At 34.8% G+C, this 23,027-nt stretch overlaps 1 long non-coding RNA gene across 1 annotated transcript; it reads right to left on the reverse strand.

Moving 5' to 3' along the window:
• Window positions 1–7,345: 7,345 nt before the first annotated feature.
• On the reverse strand, window positions 7,346–21,369 carry LOC150064633 (uncharacterized). The gene is made up of 3 exons (XR_016535175.1): window positions 21,287–21,369; window positions 10,211–10,300; window positions 7,346–7,852 (listed from the first exon to the last, which is right to left on the reverse strand). It is a non-coding gene; the product is annotated as an uncharacterized LOC150064633 (long non-coding RNA).
• Between the last annotated feature and the right edge of the window lie 1,658 nt (window positions 21,370–23,027).

Below are 23,027 nucleotides of genomic sequence, written 5' to 3' on the forward strand. Positions count from 1 at the left end.
ATTGTTTATAAGCTTTGTTATTTTTTCTTTATATTGGGTCTGTTGTTTCTGAGGGTAGCATCAGTAGATAATTTCATGTTATAAAAGTCTATTTGCGGGACTCTAGTTTGGCCTAGTGATACAGTGCTTGCCTAGATCCATGAAGACCCAGGTTCAATTCCTTGGTATCACATACATAGAAAAAATCTAGACGTGGTGCTGTGGCTCATGTGGTAGAGCTCCACCCTTGAGAAAGTCCAAGGACAGTGCTCAGACTCTGAGCTCAAGCCCAGGACTGGCAAAATAAAAAAAAGTCTATTTGCGAGGACATTTTACCAAGAAACTTGATAATATAAAATGCTACTGTGTGATGTCAGAGGATTAATATCATACCGATCACTTTCTGCTATTGTATCTTATGTAGAGTTAGAGGAATGTTCAGTTATTCATTTTTTCAAACCCAGACTTTTTGTCCTGGAAGTTTTCTGTCATCTACGTTGTTCATATAAAACATTCCATTACGAGTTCATTTAAATACATTCAAATTGAATTAATTTTCTTGACTTACAACATTTGAAGACTTTAAGATAGTTGTTTTACATTGCACAGAAAGTGCTTATGAAATACTTACATTTTTATGCCTTTTTCATTTATAGTGTTACACAAATGCTATTGCCAACTACAGACATTAAAAGTTTTAGCCTGTGGGATGTTTGGGGTTTTTTTCCTCCTAAGTCATTTATCTAGCATTCTTGACTACTCTCTGACAATTCATTCTAAATAAAAGAAATGAAGATTAGAACTTATAATTAATATTGATGGGCTCTGTTTGAAAAATTCTCAGAGATAGAGATATTTAATGACGTTCTAGTCTATTACATTTTATTTGAAAAAAAGAGAAAAATAGAATCATTATTAGCATATAGAATAGAACTTGGAAAAAAAACCAGACATCGCAGAAATACTGAGAAAATTGCCTTATTAGAATAGAAAGTTCTAGTTAGGTGAATTAATAAGCCTTGGAACTATGCAAATAGACTTGTCATGAAAAGTTCAAGAAGTTCACTGCCAAGCTTCTGACCCCAGGCTCCTCTCCATCCTCAGAAAGTATGTCAACATAAAAAGGAGCATGAATATTAACTTCACATAGCTTCCTTTAGGTCAGTTGACACAGAGCAGGAGAACATTACACATGCTCTTCTGAGGAACACAGCCCTTACCTGTTCTACTCTGTTAAATGTCAAGACTTAAGAGACTATAGGTACACAAATGTGTGGCTGAAGAAGAATCCAAGATTTTGAGGGGGTTTTAGTGCCCTTTGTTTTCCTTGCTCATTTCCCTTCAGCATCACATTTTCAGTAGAGATAATAAGGGCCTGGAGTAAGATTTCAAACTGATTGCCAAAATAATATCACTTAGTGTTTCCCAATTTCTTCTCACATATTATAATTAATTTAGTATATTTTTCTAGAGAATGTTTTGACTATTATAACAGTTCATTTATCAAGTTATTCTGTTTATTTCAGTAAATACTCTTGAGTTATGTCAATCCTGACACTTGCTTGATTATTAAAAATCAAATTAAAAATTTCTGGTAAGCAATAATGGCTTCTTTTAGTTCTCAGATTTGGATGTTTGACTTATCTTGCACAACACGCAGCATCAGTAATTTATATTAATAGAAATAGACAAGATAAATGCCAAAATTTTAAATGTAGGCTTCTGACACATGAATTCAATTATTTTGCTGAAACATTTATTGTGAAGATTTCACAATTAATATTTTTACAACTAAAGTTCAGTTTTATTGATACACACTCAGTCTGAATGGATTATTGGATATTCACTCATATCCATTGAGTAATTTATATGAGCTTATTTTTTATTTTTATATTAGGATATGTTCTTTCAATGCATTGAGAAATCAGTATCACAAAATTTGCTCCCTGCATTCATTTCAAATAAATATAAATGTTCATATTAATCAAACTTAATACGTATAAAAACTATTTTTTGTTTATTATGCATTATAATGATGCATAATAACACATTATATTGAGTTAATGAATATTGTTTAATCATACAGCTCAAAGTCAGAGGAGAGAAGTAGGAGAAAGATGAAATCATCAACAAATTGACACTGTGTACACATGCAGATAGAAATTAGAGGATTTTAGTGCAAAAGAAAGGGTCAATTTCATGATAAAGATTCTTGTCATGAAATAGGAGTGTGTCTGTGAGCAGTGATGTTTTCCAGGTTACATAGCATTTGCAAGAGCTCTTCAGTGAGTTAATCAATGTACTTGTAAGGAACTAAACATTGACTAAAAATAAAGTTAGGGACTGTAAATAAACTAAATCCTAGGAATGAATGGAATGATTTCATCGTCTCTTCACTTTCCCAGTGAACATGTGATTTGACTAAATGGAAGTAATGGGAAAGCAAGTGGAGAAAGGTACCCTACTATGAAGTAGAGTGCTTATCTGTCCCTGTGTGACCTTGAAAAGAAGGTCTCAGGGCCATAAAGATCTTTGCACTTCCACATTTACACAGTAGTGAGCTGAAAATAATAGCTATGAAACCCCTTTTAAACTCACTTTCCCCAGAGAAGGATGAGAGAATATGCAGATACTAGAGAAATGTTTTGTATCAAAGGAGAACTGTTTTTCCCATTATTTAATTGGTTTAACTGGTTTTCCCATTATTTAAATTTCTCCGTTTTTGATTTCACAAAAGAGTAGTATGCATGATTAATCTACTATTGAATAGAACCCTTGGAATTGGCAGAGACTGAACAGAAAACAATAAGAAGGAAATCAAAGGAATCATCAAAGAAAAAGCTCTTCACACCAGCCAATTGGGAGCCTGACCTCTGTAATAGTATTCGAATTAGATGAAGAAAAACCATCAGATTTATTGTCAAAAGAGTACAATTGAAAAATACGTGGACACAGACAATCTGCTGAGGAAAGTTGGTTGTACATTAATGTGTGTGTGTGTGTGTGTGTGTGTGTGTGTTTGCTTTAAAATGCTTTTAATTTTTGTTTTACAATATAATGGAAATATTTGCTATTGAAAAAGAAATGTGAAGTAGAAGATTTTAAAGAAGACATCATGAAATAACCTCTGTGGAGCCTGGATTGATATATAGCACAGAGAGAGAAATGCTTGGTTCTTGGTTTTTAGACTTTGGTGGTGCTGAATAGCTTGAATTCAAAATAGAAAGTAGTTTTGATGAGTGATTTTCTTTAAAATTACTTAGTAACTTGTGCATAAGCAATAGAATACATGGAAAACACATTAGAATTTGGTCACAATTGTGGAAAAATGAAAGGAATTTGGTTACAATATAACAACTGGATTCAGGTCAGCTAGAAATAATTTGATAGAAGTAAACAAAATTGTTGAAATAGTATTGGCAAAAAGACTTTGATTAGAGGAAGGTCTAAGAAGTTAAAATCGGATAAAGTAGATTAAGAAAGAAGGAATTAAAAGGAAATGAGACTTTTGTAGCAAAAACACACGTACTTAAGTGTTTCTTTATGAAACATCATATATAATCAGAATGAAGCCAATGACAGTAAAACAACCCTAGTGTTTAAAGTGATCCAGATTTTAGGTATCAGAATAAGAAATTGTGTTGTGTAAAAATGTGGATATATAAATAAAATGTTGAAAGCTAAAGCCATTTTCTCTAAAATCAGGAATGAGACAAGGATGTCCACTCTCTCCACTCCTCCTCAATATAGTATTAGAATTCTCAGCCAGAGCAATAAGGCCGGAAGCAAACAAAAAGGGAATCCAAATAGTGAAAGAGGAAGTGAAACTTTCCCTCATTGCATATGACATGATTCTGTATTTAAAGAACCCTATAGATTCCACTCCCACATTACTCAAGGTGATTCAAAACTTTGGCAAAGCAGCAGGGTATAAAATTAACCCTCAAAAATCCACGGCTTTCTTGTATGTCAACAAAGAGAAGTCAAGGAGTAAGTCAGAAAAGCAACTCCTTTTGCAATAGCCTCAAAAATGATTAAAATACTTGGGAATTAACAAAGGACCTGAAGAACCTTTATGATGAAAACTTTAAAAATCTAAAAAGGGAAACTAAAGCAGAACCAAGGAAGTGGAAAAATCTCCCTTGCTCCTGGATTGGAAGAACTAACATTATTAACATACTGAAAATGGCAATCTTCCCAAGGGGTATCTACAAATTCAATGCAATACCCATCAATAACCAATGTCATTAATTTTTTGCTTTGGGGACATAGATCTTGAACCCTGTCTGGTTCTGTCATAGAGTTCTTCAGCTTAAGGCTACTACCCTACCCCTGCAGCCACAGCCTCACTTTCCATTTTCTAGTGATTAATTGGAAATGTGTCTCACATTCTTTAGTGCCCAGGTTGGCTTTGAACCTTGATCCTCAGATCTCAGCCTCCTGAGTAGCTAGGATTACAGGTGTGAGCCACCTCACCTGGCCCCAATGTCATTCTTCAATGAAATAGAGGAAGCAATCCAAAAATTCATATGGAATAATAAAGGACCCTCTATAGCAAAAGAAAAAAAATACTTTTTCTTTTTTTTTCTTTTTTGTCAGTCATGAGCCTTGAACTCTGGGCCTGAGTGATGTGTCTGAGCTCTCCAGGTCAAGGCTAGCACTCTAACACTTGAGCTTCTTCCGGTTTCCTAGTGTTTAATTGGAGATATGAGTCTCACTGACTTTCATGCCTGGGCTACCATTGAATCACGATCATCAGAGCTCAGTCACCAGAGTATCTAGGATTACAGGGATGAGCCACCAGAGCCCAGTCCATTGATAACTTTTTTCTCTTTCTTTCTTTCTTTCTTTCTTTCTTTCTTTCTTTCTTTCTTTCTTTCTGTCTGTCTGTCTGTCTTTCTTTTTTTCTTTCTTTCTCTCTTTCTTTCTCTCTTTCTTTCTCTCTCTTTCTTTCTCTCTTTCTTTCTCTCTCTTTCTTTCTTTCTTTCTTTCTTTCTTTCTTTCTTTCTTTCTTTCTTTCTGTCTGTCTTTCTTTTTTTCTTTCTTTCTCTCTCTTTCTTTCCCTCTTTCTTTCTCCCTTCCTTCCTTCCTTCCTTCCTTCCTTCCTTCCTTCCTTCCTTCCTTCCTTCCTTCCTTCCTTTGCCAGTTCTGTGCATTGAACTCAGGGCCTGAGCACTGTCCTTTGGCTTTCTCAAAGCTGGAGCTCTGCCATTTGAGCCACAGCCCCACTGTGGCTATATATGTGGTGCTGAGGATTAGAATCTGAGTCTTCCTGCATGCTAAGCAAGCACTCTAAATCCAAGCCAAATTCCCAGCTACTTTCTTTTCCTTTTTCTTTTTCTTTTTTTTTTTTTGTTTGTTTTTATCAGTTGTAGGGCTTGGTCTCTGGGCCTGGGAACTGTTCCTGTGCTCTTTAGCTTAAGGTTACTGACCTACCCCTGGACCTGGGCGTTGTCCCTGAACAAGTCAGCTCAAGGCTACCACCCTAACCCTTGAGCAACAGCACCACTTACTGTTTTCTGGTGGTTAGTTGGAGAGAAGAGTCTCAAGTTCTTTAGTGTTTGGGCTGGCTTGGAACCTCAATCCTCAGATCTCAGCCTCTTCAATAGCTAGGATTACAGGTGTGAGCCACTGCACCTGGCCGCTTCCTTTTATTTTTATTTATTTATTTATTTATTTATTTACTTACTTACTTACTTACTTACTTACTTACTTATTTTTGTGCCAGTCCTGTGCTTGAACTCAGGGCCTGAGCACTGTCCTTGGACTTTCTGTAGGCTAGAGCTCTACCACTTGAGCCTCAGCACCACTTCCAGCTTTTTTCTATGTATGTGGTACCGCGGAATCGAACCCGGCTCTTAGTGCATGCTAGGCAAGCACGCTACCACTAGGCCAAACTCCCGGCCCCGGCTTCCTTTTCTTATACTTGCTTTTGAACCATATTTTATGACACTTATTTTCCAGATCTCCACATGTAACACAGTTGAATCAAACTTCTTGTCATGAAGCAAATTGTCCATAAAGCTCAAATCTTCTTTTAAGAATATGAAGATTACATAGAATAAGAATATTTTCTAAGTAGAGTACACATGTAAAAGACTGGTTCAGATGGTTATCATGGAATATTTCCGTTAGTTTCAGTTGCCTGGGAGGTGAGCCATATCTACTGGGTTCCTCTTTATGTTACATTTACATGTACTGTTCTGACAACTGTTCAGTATTGCCTATTCAAGCCATTCCACTTGACATGCACAGCAAGGGAAAAAACTCAATAGAAATAGTCACAACTATACCTAAAAGACAAAAATGTGTCCTGAATAGTAAAATTCACAGATGAACTTCTTTTATCTTTTGTATTCAAATTTTCCTTCAGTATTATTACAAGAATTTAAATGACTGAAACAAATTCAGAACATGTGTTACAGAAAGATTGACATTCAGACCATATTGCACATGTCACTGCAGTATAGGAAAAAAAAACAAATTTCATATATTTAATAGAAGATTCCAGAGGAACAGAGGCAGTAACAAATGACTCTTTCCTTAGAAGGCATAGATCCAATTTAGAGTTTCTTCTTAGATGTTGATGCTTAGAGTAATCTACTGATTAGGTGATGTGGGAATCATAGTGCACATTGCCCCTGGAAATATAATGATTCACATACGAATATTCAAAAAGCATCAGAAAACATTATAAATGTCATTCAAGAGTTTGTTTTCTTATTTTTAAATATGAACAAAATATTCTTATGCTTAGAAAAGTGGGATAACATTTTAGATAATTAATGCTTTGAATTCTCAATGCTAGCATGCTTCTTACAAAAAGTTTTCAACTAATTGCTAGAGAAAATTTAGAATGAGAAATGTACTAATACTGACATATTTAAAAGAGTAAGGTTTATTTGTTATTTTCTCCAGAGGTTCTGAGAAATAGTTATATTGTGTTTAGTGATAGATTGGCTTTTATTTTCACAGGGTATCATTTCAATGCTAATATTCATTCTGTGGAAATTGCCACATTTTTCTAAGGTGCTATTTTGCAAACGTGGACATAAGAAGTATTTAATTTTAAAATAAAAGTTTATGGTCTTTATCAGTGAATTATAGAAAACAATGAAATGACAAATTGTCATCATTAACTTACTGATTTAGATGTAAATGCATGAAGACAACAACTACAGCTATTTTAGAAATGAGGTATTTTCTTTTGTGGAGCATTTTAATGTTTCATATAGCACAGTATACTTTTGTTAAAGACACTGACTGTTATGCATCTTTAAATATGAGGAATAAAGTGAACATATTCATGGGACTCATAATAGAAATAAAATATGGTAACTAAGTCCAAAATTCCATGTAAAATTAAATTTATTAAGACAAATGCAGAGGACTTTTTATCTAGCTTCATACATGCACTGTCCCTTGGTTTTCTATACTTTTGTTATTTTCTCAAGATACCCAAAAGCCATTTGTCCATTTAAGAGGGGATAGGGGAAAACTGAGTAAAGAAAGATGTATTTTCCTAAGGTTAAGATATCAAACTGATTAGTTTTATAGGTCAACATATGTTTTAAGTGATTTTGAATTGCCTTTCATAAATCATGAAATATAATCTGGGATAGCTAAATTCATACCTACTGGCTAATATGCTCTCATATTACAGGAGAGGAAAGAATGTGCTTCTTCTCTATCCACCCATTCTGAGACAAAAGGATGAGTAGCCCTGGTATTCAGTCATGCAGCTCATTGTAAAGATCCTGGCTTTGTAGGCAGAAGGCGTTGAGAACATATGATTCTGAATATCAATTTTCATACAGCTTCAATGTTTCTCTCTGAGTACTTTGTCAGGTTATTCAGCCATCTCAGAGTGTATCTGTAAAATAGATGAAACTTTACTTGCACACTCCTGAGAATGTTGATATAGTGTAGGCATGATTCCTATTATTTGGAATCATACCTGACATATAATAAACAGTTTCTGACAGAGAGTGATTATTATGATTACTATTTCATTAACTCGTTTGAATCAGAAAATGCAATACTGCTGTTCTCCATGCAAATCAAAATTGTTTGTGTGGCTAAGGACAAAGAGTAAACCAATGTAACATCTATTCTCCCAAGATACTACGCTGGGAATGAGTTTTAGAACTTAAGATGAAGTAGGAGAAGGGAAACAAGATAGGAGTAGCAGTGTTTAACAAGAAATATACTCATTAATTATGTGACTGTAACCCTTCTGACATCACCTTTACAATAAAACAAAGTTAAATTAAAAGAAAAGCTACTATTAATCATTGCTTGTGACTATGTTTTCAGGAGTTGAAGCAAACTCAGCAAATTAAATTAAACTATTACTCTAGAAAATTTATTCCAAAGGATACGAAGAAGATTTAGTTGATGTTCAATATCATGAACATTAAAATATTTACAAGAACTTTTCTGAAATGTTGTGGACTTTGGAAAATATAGACTCAGTCATCAATTTATTTTTTGTCTTAAATGAGTCAAATATGTTAAACAAGAAAATTAACTTAAATAAAAACAAAATTGAATTTAAAATATTTTATTCTAAATAATTCTTGATAATTCTTTAATATTTTATATTTTAAGTTCAAATGAACAAAGATAAAATATAATATATAATTTATATAGTATATATAATATATAATTTCTCAGTTTTATATAAAATGTATTTTAAGTATGTATATGACTTTGGTGAATGACTAGCATTTTAAGTTAAAAATCTTAGTTGATATGTGCATTCTATCTTAACAAGAAAATTCCTGAGGCCAGGAACTAGTGAGTCAATCCAAAATTCTAATCCGATAACTCAGGAGGCTGAGACCTATGGACTGTGGTCCAAAGCCAGCCTTGACAGGAGAGTCTGTTGGATATCTCAAATTATATACCAGGAAACTGGAAGTGGAGCTGTGGCTCAATATGGAAAATCCTTGTGCTAAAGAGCTCAGGGACAATGCTCAGGCCCAAAGTTCAAGTTCCACAACCAAACCAAATTAAAAAAAAAAAGGAAGAGAGAGAAAAGGGGGGAGGGAGGAGAAGGAAGAAGAGGAGGGGAAGAGGAAAAAAAGAGGAGGAGAAGGAAAGAAGGAAGGAAGGAAGGAAGGAAGGAAGGAAGGAAGGAAGGAAGGAAGGAAGGAAGGAATAAGAGAAAAAAGAAGGAAGAAAGAAGGGAAGAAGGAAGGAAAGGAAAGTAGGGAGAGAGAAAGAACAGAAAGAACAAAAGGAAGGATAGAAGGAAGGAAGTAAAGAAAATGGAAATATTTAGAAAAAACCATAGTAAGTGAAGTATGCCAGACTCACATTTGTAATAATTAGTACACACCTAGGACTCTCCTAGCAGAAATTTACAATAGAACAAAACCTTGAGACATAAAGCCATATAGTATGATGTTAAATGAAAGGACCTCCAGGATATAGAAACAAAAGCCATATAATGCATGACTGTTGTCCTTAATGTACTATGTTATCTCTCATCTCTTTTGTTGTCCCTTAGTTAACTCATATTGTTACAGTATTTTACCTTGTTATCTGATATATTTTATATATGTTTATTTGGTTATTTGAAATAGGATAGGGAAGGGTGGAAAACAAGATGAGGGGCAGGGGTGGGGGAGGGAAATAGGGACCAAGACATGAGAAAGGGTATCAATTCATGTGAAGTAATGCACTTTTTATCTGGTGAATATAATGTAACCCTTCTATTAATTACAATAAAAATATATGAAAAAATATCATTTGACCTTTTATAATGATAAAGGTAGTACATTGATCAAGATGCATAAACTGATATGTTGCATCATATCTCCTTGGTACAAATAATTACAATAGTAAAATAAAATTTCAAAACTGTACTTTGTAGCCAGGAAAACTTCAAATAAAGTAAAATAATGAAAAAAAGAAGGAAGGAGGGAAAGAAAGAAAGAAAGAAAAAAAGCAAAAGAACAGGAAAGAAAATGAAAGAGGGAAAGAAAGAGTAAGAAAATGAAAGAAAAAGAAAGGAAGGAAGAAAGAAGGAAAGAAGGGAAAAAGGAGGGAAGGAAGAAAGGGAGGAAGGAAGGGAGAAAAGAAGGGAAGAAGAAATGAAAGAATGGAAGGAAGAAAGGAAAGCTCCTGAAGTAAACTGTATATGCAATAAAAATATCTCCTCACATAATCTGAAAAAGTCCTCCGATTTCCTAGTCTGTTACTCAACTCAGTATATTCCCCTTACCTTGAAAAGTGTTTCAGCTGTTCCGTTACATGCAGGTGTGCTGATTAATGTTGCAGTACTTCACTGCCATCTTACTTGTTTCTCACCAGTCTGAAAAAATGAAGGAGAATAGATGACGTGTAGTTGCATCCGTGTCTTGCAGTGTTTGTGAATTTACCACCACTATTCTGCAATCACGGACTAGCAGCTTTGCCTTCCCTTTTCCCCTTCAACTGATGTCTTATTCTTGAGTTTGTTTATTGTTTATGGTATTTACATTTTTTTTCTGATTGAAGGTGAGACTTTAACCTTCATGTTGCTATCATTGTATCCTTACAGACTTTATTTAACCTCACTAAGGCACACAGCTTACAATTAATAAAAATTATACTAAGTAAAATATCTTAAAGAAATTCTGAGATTTCTCTAGTGTTAATTGGAGCCATGGAAATTATTGGTGTTCTTGAAAGTGTTAATATTGGTCATATAATTTATGCCTGCTAACTTTCTTTGACTTTTCTGAATGTACTTTTCACCCCCAAAATTTAATTTATAGAATTATTATTACTTTTTGTGTGAGCCATGGGGCTTGAACTCAGCCTAGGTGCTGTCCCTAAGCTCTTCAGCTTAAGGCTACCACCCTACCCTTGAGCCAAGCCCCACTTCCTGTTTTCTAGGGGTTAATTGGAGGTAAGATTCTTAGGTCCTTTTGTGCCTGGGCTGACTTTGAACCTTGATACTCAGATCTCAGCCTCTTGTCCAGCTAGGATTATAGGTGTGAGCCACCTCACCTGGCTAATTTATAAAATTCTTTTTTTTTTTTTTTGCCAGTCCTGGGCTTAAGCTCAGGGCCTGAGCACTGTCCTTGGACTTTCTCAAGGTTAGAGCTCTACCACTTGAGCCTTAGCTCCACTTCCAGCTTTTTTCTATGTATGTGGTACCAAGGAATCGAACCCGGGCCTTCATGCATGCTAGGCAAGCACTTTAACCACTAGGCCAAACTCCCGGCCCCTAAAATGCTTAAAATATCTTTTTCTTTACACTGTATGAATGGACAATCTCATCATTGCATCTGGCCAAATTATTATTAATTGGATATATTAGGATGGCATATTTGTTCTTCTGGCATCCATTAACTAATCAACTAATATTTACTGTACCTCTGTCAAAGGTGTTATCTGTGTGAAGCCTTTCTCTTTTTTAATTTTTTATTGTAATTAATAGAAGGGTTACAGTTATATTCACCAGATAGAGGGTGCATTACTCTGCACACATTGATACACTTTCTCATGTTTTTGTCCCCATTTTCCTCCCCTTACCCCCTCCTCTCATCTTGTTTTCCCTCTTTCCTTTCCTATTTCAAATAAACAAATAAATGGGTGAAGCCTTTCTAAAAGAAACCTCTTTGTGTTTCTCTTCAGCTCTGGAGTCACGAAGTTTCTGCTATGGTGGCCTGTGAGAGAATTATCCATCACTTGCATTTCATAATCTTCAATTACTCATATGAAATCATTTCCTTCTCAAAACAATTATCATTTACCAACTTAAAAGTGTTACATTTGAACTCAACTGAAATTCATAAGATAATCACTTCCAGAATTGTACAGAAAGTCACCTCATGTGTCAGACTTTAGATAAGTCATTTCATAGTGCAACCTAAAATATTCTGCTGCTCACAAAATTTTGTGTTTCCTGAAATTAAAAAAATGAATATTTTAATTTTTTGTCCTTCATTTAGAAACTTTATTATTGTAGGGGTAATGTATAGAGGGGTTACAGTTATATTCACCAGGTAGTAGGTACGTTACTTCTCACACATTGATGCCCCTTTTCATGTTTTTCCCCCATTTCCATCCCTCTACTTCCTCCCAATCATCTTGTTTCCTCTCTTTTTGTCCTTCATTTTACAGAGAGAAAATAAGAAGTTGGGATATAGGTAAATTATGAAGTAGAGGTAGCATCTGGTTCTTGTTTGATTACATATTAAAATTAAGAACTTCTAGTGGCACATTTTATAGCGAATCACTCAGAACCATCAACCTTGCTGGAAATATGTGGTGGGAGGGAGTTCTCTAAAGGTAAATAGGAAATTGATGAAGCCTGCTGAACTTGAGTTTTTCAGTTCAATAGAATGTTTGGAAGTTCACTAGATGTGAGGATTTGTATTTAATCAGAAAGAAACTAGCATTCATCAAAGGGAACCAAAGAAGTTATCAGAGTATTTTTTTAACCAGAAAATATCCCAGTAATGGGCACTTAAGTATGCAGTCTTGACTGGAAATGCAAAGTGATTCTGCATAAGAAATGTTACCATGCAAGGAATCTAAGAGTGCTTCAAGAATTGAGTAGCATAGGTCATCCAAATGCAAAATTAAACATCTAGAGCACTGATTTATTGACAAATAGAATTGGAAAATGTTAAAACGGGACTGAAAAAAAATATGCAAGCAACAACTCAGAAGATAGTGGATCGGTAATGATTAATAAGCAGCTTTCTAGCTAGCTTTGGGGGGCATGTGGACTCAGAAAACCTGATTACAAACAGTTACTATTTCTCATACTGACACACAAATAGGAATAAGTAGGCATTAATGTCTTCACATCATCGTGAGACAACTCCACTAATGCCACTGGATCATGCTTAAACCAATCAACTGGAGATTTTCTATTAGTAGTTTAAAAAAAAAAACACTACTTTTAACATTATAAAGAAGTGCTCATTATCTTCTGCAAGCAGAAGCCAGGAGGAGAGGGGAAGATGAATAAAGAGGAGACAATGGGCGAATGAGAGGGGAGAATGCAACCAAGATGCTAATGTAGATCTTTAAAAAATTAAGAAAAAGTGGGGAAAGGAGTTTGGCCTAGTGGTAGAGTGCTTGCCTAGCATGCATGAAGATCTGGGTTCAATTCCTTGGTACCAGACACATAGAAAAAAGCTGGAAGTGGTGCTGAGGCTCAAGTGATAGAGCTCTAGCCTTGAGAAAGACCAAGGGTAGTGCTCAGGCCCTGAGCTCAAGCCCAGGACAAGAAAAGGTAAAGGAAGGAGGGCTTGGGAAGGATGGCTCAGGCTGAAAACGTTGTGAGGGGTGACATTGATCAAGATGCATTGTGTTCAAGAACACAATGTAACATGGCAATTCTTTTGTATAACTACTTACAGTTAATGAATAACAGAAGTGGCCATTAATCAAACTGCTTATAAGCTGCCAAATCATAGCTTTAGTCTAAACATGTCATATTATTTCTTCATGCTCTCATCTATTTCTGCTCATGGCCGAGGCACTACAGTTTGAGCAACATGACATGTTTGACATTTTGCTGGTTTGTCAGGGTTTTTGGTCCTCCTCTCCATCCCTCCCGACCTGCAAGAGGGATAGAGAGAACACACCCTGACCAGGATGAGCTGAGAAAGGAAAGGGCCGACTGATGGCTCCCACTCACCCCTCCCTCTCCAGAGGACCATCAGACAAGTCAGGGAGACCGGTCAAGGTAGGAACTCCTTTACTGAGGAAATCCATTCAGCTAACATAGGATGCAGGAGCCTATCAGCACAAAGGTGGGCAGGGCAGAGGGAGGTAGGTAAAGAAGGGGAATCAGGTGCTGTCTGAGAGGGCCGAAGAGTTCAGGGCCTATCCCAGAGGTAGCCTTACTTTATGTCACAAACCACAGCCAAGCCTTCCAACTGGGGACAGGCAGGTTGGGTCTCAAATCCAGGAAATGAGCACTGGGCCACGAGTTAGGCCTCCTTTTACAGCATAGGTTTCCACTTCCCTGATGTGACATGCCCCACACTGATTAATTGAAGATAGAATCTTGTTACTTTTGCCCAAGCTGGCCTTGTTCCATGATTCTCAGATTCCACCTTCCTGAATAGCTTGGGTTATATAAGGGCAAGTAACTAGTGATGGGAAGCAGGGTTGTTTCTGGAGAAAGTAATGGGGTAATTGACTCAAACAAAAGTTTGTTTTTTTTTGGAACTTCAATACCATAGAGCAAATGACAGGGTAAAGCCTGGGGGTTCTGCTTATTGTTTTTTTTTTTGTTTTGTTTTTTTGTTTTTTTGTTTTTTTTTATCATAGTTCTCCAGGAAGAGTTCTAAGGTCTATAAATATGGGAAGCTGATAGCATTAAGAGGAAAATATTTTCATTTGTATATATATATTTCTTTCTTTCCAGGATATATTAGAAACTAAGAATATTTTCTGTTCTTAAAAGTCAGATAGGGGGCCAGGAGTTTTGCCTAGTGGTAGAGTGCTTGCCTAGCATGCACTTAGACCAAGGTCCATTCCTCGGTACCATATATATAGAATAAAGCTGGAAGTGGTGCTAAGGCTCAAGTGGAAGAGCTCTAGCCTTGAGAAAGTCCAAGGAAAGTACTTAGGCCCTGAGCTCAAGCTCAGGACTGGCAATAAATAAATAAACATATCAAGTTCAATGCTTCCAACAGAGTGGCGGGAGAAGAGCTGAAGCGTGTGTGAATGTGCCAGCTATTTACAGTGGCACACATCTGTAATCCCAGCACTCAGGAAGCTACCACAGGAGAATTTAAAATTCAAGCCCAGCCTGGGGTACCCAGTACTAGGTATTGTGGCACATGCCTACAATGCCAGCTACATGGAGGCAAGATAAGGAAGATTAGGGTCCAAGGCAGAAATACTAAAGCAATGACTGGGGACAGGGTTCAAGTGATACAACCCTCACCTAGGAAGTGCAAGATCCTGAGTTCAAGCCCCACTACTGCCAAAAGTATAAGGGTGTTTTCGGATATGATATGGGATCAAAACACGAATACTTGTGTCCTAGAAGAAACAAAGGAGGTGTCAAAAAGAGTCCTTGAACTCAAAAGGGAGAGCAAAGCTTTCTGCCCCCACATACATCAAGTATGCAGATTCTTAGTGTTATCAGTTTCATCAAATGAAAGCCATTGAGACAGGAAAAAAACCCACACTCAGTTAGTATACACACACATATACATATGTGTGTGTGTGTGTGTGTGTGTGTGTGTATGTAAAGTCAAAATAAGTGGTTGAAAAAGATTCGAAATGATAGGTGCAGTGACCCATTCCTGTAATCCCACCTACTTAGAATAAAGAGCTTTGAAGGTACTCATTTGAGTCAAGTCTGAATGAATAAAGCTACCAAGAACCCATCTCAACCAACAAGGAAAGCATGTTTATGTGTGCTGTAATAGCTATACAGGAGGCATGCATAGGAGACTTGCAATATGAGGCTGGCCATAGGCAAAGCTGAAAAGCCATGCCTGAAATATAACTTAAAGCAAAATAGAGAGCTGCCTAGAAAGCACAAGATCTTGACTTCAAACTCTAGTACTGACCAAAACAGAAAGAAATCATGTTCTCCACAGTACTGGGAATCCAATCCAGACCCTCACACATGGAGACAAAGACTAACACTGAACTATACTCCAGTTCTAGAAATTTGTGTTCAGTTTTTATGTGCAAGCACTGTATTTAAATAAACTGAAGAAATCAGTGGTGGGCGGGAGTATGGCCTAGGGGTAGAGTGCTTGCCTAGCATGCACAAAGACCCAGGTACGATTCCTTGGTACCACATACATAGAAAAAAGCTGGAAGTGGTGCTGAGGCTCAAGTGGTAGAGCTCTGGCCTTGAGGAAAGTCCAAGGACAATGATCAGGCCCTGAGTTCAAGCCCCAAGACTATCAAAAAAAGAAAGAAAGAAAGAAAGAAAGAAAGAAAGAAAGAAAGAAAGAAAGAAAGAAAGAAAGAGAGAGAGAAAGAAAGAGTAAGAAAAAAGGATGGTCTCTGCGGACAAGATCCTTGTTTCCAGGGATCATATCATTAAGAAAGACTGTGTCTGTATGCAGGTTTATTGACTGAGCTTATTGATTCTTAATGTATTGATTCAAATACAAACATCTAATAAATCCAGAATATTAGGATATCAGATTTCATAGAAATAAAAGATTGGGCCATTTCAACACTTGCTCAATTTTCTGATGTGTTGGAAAATTAAAGGCACATTGGCAAATAAGAAAGCCATTACCTACATAGACTTTGTCTTGATACAGAAATAGTGACAATGAAACTTCATCTTAATTTAATTTAATTTAATGTTTATCTTTCTCTTTTCACAGTGGATTATATGAATATTATGTGGGATTGCTTGTATATAAAGTTGTAAAGTTTATGAATAAGTTGTTAGTACCAAACATGATAGTAGTTGATCTGACTCTATAGTCTTATTTTGGGTGACAACATATCTTGAATGTTATCTCAGAAGAAAGGATAGAAAGAACTTAGGTGTACTGAGTAATTTACTTTGATTCTTCAAATAATCTGCTATTTTTCTTCTGTCCTGCTCAGAGTTCACTGAAGCTAATTTTCTGGGTTCAAAAAAATAAATTTCATTATTTTCTGGCTTTCAAGTCGGTTTGTCAAATGTAGTAATTGAAAGAGATAAGAAAGTGATAACATTGCAGGGTTGGTCTATTTATAACACTTCCTATGTCAGTTTCTGATAATTTTCTCTTCCCTCAATAGAGTTATAAACAGGATTCTGTTTTGGCTATGTACTCAATTCCTTTTAATTCTGAGAGACTTTCTGAGGGGCCTAAAAATGCAAAAATAAATTTCAGGGATTTTAAAGCATAAATTGTGCAGCTGTGTTCTGTTTCAGATGTTATGAAAATATGCCTGGAGGTTGTCAGCGGCATAACTTCCATAGTTTCTGATTATTGATCTCACCAGCACAAATCAGACTTGAAGAGGATTATCTGAGGGGATGATTATACGGAATAAAAATAGAATCTCGTTGTTAGGTGCTTGAATTTGTGCCAAAAAAATTCACATGCAAAAACAGAAACAGGCTTGCTACTTTTGTTATTATTGTATGATATTAGAGAAAGTACAACAAGAAAAAAGCTGTATACATGTTGAAGATGAGATAGCAATATTGTTTTTCCCAGTAGTACTTGAATTTCTGTTGCACTTGGGAGAATCTACTAGGAAAACATTAAAACTAAATTCCAAAAGAAATTTAGTTACCATGTTCCTTTACATGAAAATCTACCAGGCACCATCCAAAGTCAGAACCCACTTTTCACAACTTCAGCATTAATATGATACAAAAGACTGGGGACAGAGGATTCCCTTATAGAAGCAATCGTTATCTACTCACTGGTTTAGGAAGAGCAAGAATATGGTTCCTTCATTGTTTCTATGGATACCACATAAATGTAAGAGAGAACAGGGCTAAGGAAAGAAAAATGTCAGGTTGTATTTTTTAATTAGGATTTGTATTCTAGTATACACAGTTAATTTTTCTCATGATTTTATAAGTGTAATTATATTGAGAGGAAACTTTTCAATGAAATACTTTACACAATTCAATTATCTTCCCAGTATGTGGACTCTGCATTTAGGTGTGCTCATGGGCATTGGACTAAATTCTTAGATCCAGGTTTTCTATATATTTTAATTATTTCCTAGTAATTCAGAGTGTTAATTGTAGATTTGGCTACGTAAATACCATATGTTGTTTCTAGAAATCAGAAAATGTTTTTTAAGTGTTATCTTTTGTCTTTTCCTTCCCAAGCTCTGGCTGAGAAAGACAGCTGTCCCCTAAAACTGAGTTTGCCTCATGAGGCAGTCACTAAGACATAGCTGCTCAGTGAGGCACTGCCCTTTTCAGACCCTCTTCTCGACTAATGGAACCATGTTAATAAGTTTTGCCATTGGTGTTCAGACCTGTGTTAAAAGTCTCTTCAGAAGAGAGTTGCTAAAATCAATGTGCCAGACATTCAGTTCCAATTCTGAGAAGTCAAGGGATTTGAAGGTTTTCCTACTAGTTTTACACACAAGGGGACAATATATTTTCTATTTCTCACAGTTTTACACCAAACCACCAGAGCTTCCATTGCAAGGGTACAAGACACAGACTGAATTTAAGAAAACATTCTTCAAGAAACCTGATGACAGTGGGTAATATCAACACAAGGACAAGAAAAATAAATTTTAGCATCAAGAATTTTAATTACAAAACAAAAATCACAACCAAACCAAAAATAAACAAATAGTTTATATAATAAAAAAGACATCAAAACCTAACAAGAACGCCTGTTCCCAAGTTGTTATTAGAAAGGACCTAGGGATTCTATGTAAGTACACAGATATTGTAAAAGATAATAAATAAATAATTCCCAAAGAAACAAAAATCTATTCCAATTTCATTCTTAATATGTATTTTGGAATTATTAGACAAAAAGTAAAATGATTATGATTCTCATAATCACTCATGGAAAATGTACAAATTATGTAAAATATGTGGGTGGATAATTTAGTCACTGCTAATCAAATAAAATCAGTCACAAAATATATGAAAATAATTTATAAATCCAGTAAGTAATCTTATGTCATACTAACAAAGGTATCCTAAAACTTGAACATAAAAATAGAACAGACTCTTGGGTAAAAGACTGAAACTATTATAGCAAATATTGTAGATATGAAGATGGGATATGTGGTATGGATAAGACGTATGTATGTCATAGTGCATTGCCAAATTCTGTTATAACATCATTCACTTGATGTTGTTTAAATTGAAAAAAGAGCATATTTGTTAAAGGGAATATCTAGAACAATAATAAATCTACTTTTTTGCCCCAGATTATGGAAAAGGGCATGGCATTTTAAAAATCAATTTGACAGTATCTTTAAAAGTGAGAATATTCCCATGATACATTCCATCCTTTGCATTCCGAAGCACTTATATAACATATCTTGAAACTTACTGTTATACCAAAACCTGTAAATGAATAGAAGTGTAAATAGTGAAAGAATGGAGTAACACATAATAAAACAGCAATGAACCAGGAGCATATATTCCTAGGCTAAGAACGCTGAATACTGTATGATACCAATCAGGTCACATATGAAAAAAATAGCAAAAAAATATAGAGAGAAAATTGGTGAGATGCTGTCAAAAGTTTCGGTGGAGGAGGAAGTGTGATTATCTGAGCACAGGCAGGGAGTACAAAATATTTTTAGAATGGTGTATATTATTTGTATTGTAACTTAAGTCAGGATGAATAACATAAATTTGATAAACTTCATGACACATTATAGCACAAAGAATATATCTTAATATAAAGGAAGAAAATTTAAGACTGTGAATAACCCCACAATACAAAATAGACTTTGATAAAATGACTGGATTATAAATACATAAATAAAGTTCAATGAATATTGATGAGTGGTAAGAGGAAGATACTGACTAAACAAATTAGAAATACATTAAATCTATATTAACAACGGGAAAATTATAATACATAATGGTAGTATGTTAGTGGATAATGTCACTCAAAGTAAAGTACAAGTAATTGATTCAAATACTGCTGTGAATAAGTTCTGGAACTTAAATGACAAAAGAAGACGATAGGTGAATACCAAGAAAGAAAGGAAGGAAGAAATTTTGATACTAAACAAAAGAGAGCCCTAGGACCCTAGTAAATGGGTTACATTTGAGCAGGAGAACAAAAGAAATGGAATTTTAAGGATTTCCATGCATTACTTCCACAGATTTCCTTGTGCTGACTTCAAAATGCAATCAAAATTATCTAAATTGATAGACTTTCTAACAGTCTTTATAATCTTTTAATAGTTATAATCTTATACTATTATCATATATATGCTAATTGTATATGTATATATATATATATCCAGAACAATATGCTTAAAGATTGAGAAATTATCTGAAGATTGAGAAGTTATCTGAAATTAACATAATACACACATCTCTCATAATTGTGTAGTGCTCCTTTATTGAGACTCAATTACTGAAAGATTATTATAAAATATGATATTAAGAACTCTTTGAAATAGGAAATTTGATGAATATTTAAGAGAAGTTTGATGAACAATCCATGGTCATTTTATGCATAATTTTAAGAAAATGAAAAATTATTATTACCTTTTTATTAGTTTACTCATGTTTTGAAATATTAGACATTAAACTAGGGCCGTACTCATGCAGGGGTGGTATTATAACATCAAGCTAATATCCTGAGATCATTTTCATTATTTTTATATTTTATGAGAAAAGTTCTTGATGTATGTATTCCAGGCTTAGCTTCAAGTAGCTAATATTGCAGGTTTGTACCACGACAACAGTAAAATTTTCCCTTAGTATTTAGATTTAGAGTTCATGAAGAATTATCTTGTAAAGCTAATTCTGTATATCACTTTAGTAACAAATAGTGGTTAGTATACTTGATGGTATAAGCAATCATTTTGAAGATGAGATTCTGACAAATGGGTAATTAGGAAGTTAAATGAAATCATGGCAAACATTAATATATAAAATTTCAGGAAAAATATTTAGTGATCCATAAAGACACTGACCTCTAATTCCTATTCTACAGAGAGATTTTTTTTGTTCATATGTATCACTGTAGGGAAAACACTATATGCTATCTAGACAAGATTTCTTGGCTTTATTTACTTAATCTCAAGAGAACTCTTAAATTTAGGATCTACAAATGAGCTGAAAAGATTCATGGAATTATTACAATGGTTTGTTATAGCACACCTTAAGTTAAATTTAGGTTTCTTAACTTGACTCTAAGAGAAAACAATTGAATGATTTTGTCTTATAATTGCTTTAATAAGCTTTAACACAGTTTATTTGAATAAGTTCAGTTAAATTTTCAAGGAAAAGAAAAGAATGACTTTACACAATCAAGAAAATGAATAATTTAAAAATTTATAAGCTAAAATATGACAGTAATTTTCTCAAGCATTCAGGCACATTGCCCTTTCATATTACCAGACCCAATGAATTATGAATGCTGGCTGAATAAAAAGCCCTAGGGTGACAATGGAGCCGCATTTTGTCATTTGCACTTACAGAATGTTCTCTGTCCTAGCTGCATTGCCAGATCTTCCCAATGTCAAGGAATGCTAAGGACAATGCAAAACACACAGGGAACTCTTTGGGGGGGAAAAGAACAGACAAAGTACTAATTGTTGGACCTAACAATAAGCCTAAAGCAGACAGATGTGTTGGTCTTTTGGACAATACAAGTAGTCAAGATCAGCATCCTCTTTGTTCCTAACCTACCTGAACTTAGAGAAGCAAACATGAAAATAATAAAGCAGTTTTCAAGCGACTACATCTCAGCTGCAGGAATTGTGAGTGGGCCGAGCAGGTGTTCTGAGAGATTCCACAGTACTTCAGTTGCTACGGTAACCACTTTCATCAGTTTGAAAAGGCTGATAAACTGGACTTTTGCTGCCAAATTGCTATCAACAAAGGTTGAGAATGGTATAAACAGGAATATGTAAACGGAAAGGACATGGGTAGTTTAAAAATAACTCAATAATAAGGTTGCACTAAGAGAGGCTAGGTGAAATAGTTGTATTATCAAACAAGAAAAATTTCACAATAACAATTAATAATAATTGCTAAATAATTTGAAGCTGGTTTGACTGAATATATGCTTTCAATTAAGATGCAAAAATAGAAACAATTTGTCATTCCAGTGCATAAAACTTTAAAGCACTTAATTCAATATGTTTTGTAATTATAGAATAAATCCTGATTTATAATTTATTGAAATGTTAATTTTATCAAACCTAGGAGAGGAATAACAAGGTAGTTTTATCATAAATTTATATGAACAAATCATCTGTTTCTGATGTTATTCCCCAGTTTTAAATAGTTATATTTGGGTGGGGATGTGTCAAATTTGTATTGATATAATTGATCGCTAAAAATGGACAGAAATATATCTGACAAATTTGGATAAAATTGTATTGTATTGTAATTGTTCTATACTTAAATCTTTGTGGCAATTAAATAGTATCTATTTTATGTATTGTTAAAACATGGGGTACAAAGAGATGCTGCATCTGTGCTTTGTGCCATTTCCATCAGTGATTTGTTTCTAAAGCTGTTATATAATTTTGGCAAAGTTTGACAGAACTGGCACATCTGCAGATAATGGGACAATTTGATATTTATACGCTATCAACTTTTCTATAAATATATGCTTCTAGTTTCCATGGAAATTTAATAATCACTAGGACTGATTTTTGTTTACCATCTTTTATAGAATTAAATAATGCTACTTAGCTGTATTTAAAAATGTTTAACAATTAACTCTTTGATTATCTTTTATATAATATCAATGAACCTTTGAATGTTTATAAGGTTTTCACACATTCTTCAATCATATTTGCCAGAAAGAGTCCTAGGTATAGTATAAATAATCGAATTAAAATTGTATGACATGATGATGTTCATTTTCATATTTTTTCTTTAGTTTTTTTTTTTTTTTTTTTTTTTTTGCCAATCCTGGGCTTGAGCTCAGGGCCTGAGCACTGTCCTTGGACTTTCTCAAGGCTAGAGCTCTACCACTTGAGCCTCAGCACCACTTCCGGCTTTTTTCTATGTATGTGGTACCGAGGAATCGAACCCAGGTCTTCATGCATGCTAAGCAAGCACTTTAACCACTAGGCCAAACTCCTGGCCCCTTCTTTAGTTTTTTTCATAGGTTATTCTTCATGTTTTATGTTTTTCTCTCTTCTCTTGTGTTGCCTTTTGGTTAATCTAACATTGTTACAGTACCCCACTTTGTTACCTGGTATATTATATAGATGTTTATGTTATATAGATGAGAGGAGGGTGGGGGAAGGATATCAATGTGTGAGAAATAATGTACCTTCTATCTTGAGAATATAACTCCTCTATACATTAAAATTTTAAAAAGAAATAAAAATACTAATCATTCCATTATGTAGAAAGGCTGGTATTGAACACATAATATTCCTCTCTCTTACCCTCAGCCTCCTAAAACTTC

Source organism: Megascapheus bottae, chromosome 4, assembly GCF_031878675.1.
Source record: "Megascapheus bottae isolate mThoBot1 chromosome 4, mThoBot2.hap1, whole genome shotgun sequence".
NCBI lineage: Eukaryota > Metazoa > Chordata > Mammalia > Rodentia > Geomyidae > Megascapheus > Megascapheus bottae.